The sequence below is a fragment of the Hermetia illucens genome, chromosome 4, assembly GCF_905115235.1.
Source record: "Hermetia illucens chromosome 4, iHerIll2.2.curated.20191125, whole genome shotgun sequence".
Taxonomy (NCBI): Eukaryota; Metazoa; Arthropoda; class Insecta; order Diptera; family Stratiomyidae; genus Hermetia; species Hermetia illucens.
In genome coordinates, this window is record NC_051852.1 from 126781895 (window position 1) to 126784827 (window position 2933).

General features: G+C 49.4%; 1 protein-coding gene across 1 annotated transcript in view; it reads right to left on the reverse strand.

Annotated features, from left to right (window-relative positions):
• Positions 1 to 2933, reverse strand: part of LOC119654067 (cytoplasmic dynein 2 intermediate chain 1) — an 80628-nt gene that overhangs the window by 44079 nt on the left and 33616 nt on the right. The gene's annotated exons all lie outside the window — the stretch shown is intronic.

The following is a 2933-nucleotide window of genomic DNA, read 5'->3' on the forward strand; positions in this document are numbered from 1 at the left end:
CCAGTTTTTAAACTTCCGGAGGGAAGTCATAGTGAGAACTGCTTCTTTGAGCTCTCTCATTGTGAAAGGGGACAATCTTCGACGCTTTCCGCGCTATTGACATCAATCCGTACAGGATGTCTGGGGAAAAATGCCGGTACAATGTAGTCCATCTGGTCAATACTTAGTATGCAGCGCTTCCGCAGAGCCCCGATTTTTCGGGTGACAAGCTTATAGCCAAGTCCCCACGGGTCCTCACTCACCTCGTTGACAAGGTTCTGCCAGCTGCGAGCTTTGCTTTTATTTATAGCGCTGCGGAGTCTCCTTTTTGTTGATCTATACTGTGCTTTTATGGCGCATGCCTCCTCGTTGGCGTGCAAACGTTGTGCCAAACGGCGGAGATTATGATATTCCCTCGGTAGGTCGGCAATTTCTGCCGTTTACCAGTACATAGAAGGCTTGCCACGGCTGGGGCTCCTTCGGAGCATTGAAGTCTCACACGCCGTCTTTATCAGGTTCATCACTGAATTTACGACGGTATCAGCTGCGACGCTACCACCCTCGGAGCGCCCTCCAGCGCAGCTCTGCCTACTCCAAGAGCATCGACGAACTTTCCGATGTTCACCCTCGCGATATTCCACAGGTAGGGCGAGCGTCGTGTTGGTGCTCATCGGCAAGTAGCGTGAACCACTTCGAACGCGATGTACTGGTGATCACTTGCTGAGAAGTTATCTAGGACTCGCCACCCGTGCACCGATGATGCCAGAGATTCCGACGCAAAAGTGATGTCAGGAATGCTTTGTTGACAGCCTGGGCGCCAAAACGTTGACGTGGATCCGGTGTTTAAAACTACGAGCCCGGTTTTCGCCGCCATTTCCAAAATCCGTTTCCCTTTGGAGTCTGACTGAAGCAAGAGGCCTGGCATTAAAATCACCGCCTACCAGGATTCGTCCCTTCGTGCTCGAAACGGCGTCCTCCAGAGCATCAGGTCCGGCATCGTCTCGTTTGGCGTCAGGTAAACGCTAAAAAATGTTATCCTTAAACACCGGATCCAGACAAACTCGTTCTCCCGACCTTCGGCAAGAACACGAAGTCGAACGTCGTCCCCAACCCAGATGACAGCGGTGCCCGATAAGTCGAGATGCCATGAGGACGGGTCCTTGTTTCGGTATTGCCTGCTAATCAGCACTAGATCTGCATTTACTTCCGCATCAAACTGTGCTAGCAACTGGTGAGCGGTTGTACTTCGGTGCATGTTAATTTGTAAAATGCGGATCATGCCGTTCGCACCCTAGCCCTCTCCGATTCTGCCCTGAAGATCGGACACCGTCCCGAGCCCGCAGTGTATGCGACGCTCTCACCAGACGCGCCATGATCCCTGCAGAGAACGCAACTCTCGCTTTGACTGCAGGTCTTAGCTTGATGACCCACTTGGCCGCATCTCTGGCATGCTGTCCTCCTGTCCGGACCCTTGCAAGCTGCTGACGTGTGCCCATAGTCCAGACACCTGTAGCACTTGGTGGAGACTATCCCCATTCGCACCCTGCATACTACCCATCCGATATTTTGATTTTCCCGCTGCTAAGGAGTTTTCTGGCATATTGTTCGGGAATGTCCACCACGGCGAGCTTTTAGCCTCGAGCATTTACAGAGGTGATACCTACCCGGGCATTGGTTACCTCTGAACATTCACGCTTTAGCGCCTTCTCTACTTCGACCTTTTCTGTGAGGCAATCAAGATCCCGAATTTCCAGAGAGCACATGGGCTCCAGGCTGGAAACAAGAGCCTTCTCCCCTAACAGCCCTCTGACCTCTTCGCAGAACGTACTCTTGTTAGTCGTCTTTGGGACTAGTTCAACGAGAACTAGGTCACTCCTCGTTTTCCGTCTGGAAAGCACCTCCGCTCCGTTGTCTTCGGGTTTTATCCTGTAGCGGATGTCACTAAGGACTTCTGCAAATATCTTGTCTTCCGTCGGCTTAATGAGCAGGACTTTCTGCTCCTGGCTTTTAGTTGGCAGCCTCCTTGTCTTTGGGCAGACGTGTTTCTGGCGGCGAAGTCAGTTGTGTCTTTTTTTCCTTCTTTGCCTTCTTTTTTGGGCCCTGGAAACTACTTGGATAAAGTCTCCTTCGGGCCCGTCGACCTGTTTCCGCTTTTTCCCCAGTTCGCTTTGTAGTGGGCTATCTGCGGTCCGTTTGACTCAAGCAGCGTTCTCAGCGGGAAGTGTGGCTATTTCTGCTCTACAATCGTCTTTCGCTGCTCTCGTTCGCCTAAAGAGGAAGATGCGGTCCAATAGTTCCTCCAGTTTTATCAACCCGTTTTTGACGCCTTTGCGGACGTTCCTCTGGAGGAACGTTGTCGACCTCATACGCTTCACCACTGCTGGGCATTTCCTGATGAGACTACCCTTAGAAGTATTGATTAGGAGACGTAGGTGGCCGAGAAAGGACGCCAACTCCATTGCGGTGTATGCTATGCAATACAATCGACTATCCAGAGATGACTACTGGGTGGCCCTTGAGCTCGTTGTGCAGAACAGTGGAGGAGAAGTGCAAGTTACTCGAAAAGTTGTGAGGGAAGGATGCCAGGAATCGATAAGGGTGTGGTTAACGCGGTATGAGCTTGTGGAAACCATATGTCAGTATTGAAATACTTAATAAATTCCAAGGTTCTCTCATCTCTCATCTTTGAAGAATGAACCACTTACCTAGATGTTATTATATTCCCCTTCTCTGAAAACTGAATGTATGGTGGCAATAGTAAAGAAAGATTTAAGAAAGAATGCGAGATAAAATGTTTCGATTTTAACTGCAAAGAACAAGTACATCAGTAAACCTTCCTTTGTTTATTAAATGACAAACTATAAATTTTAAGGGTGGTGCCCAAAAGAAAGACCATATTTCATTGTTCAGTTTAGCTGCGATGAATAGCCTTTTATTGAAGCTATAAATATTGT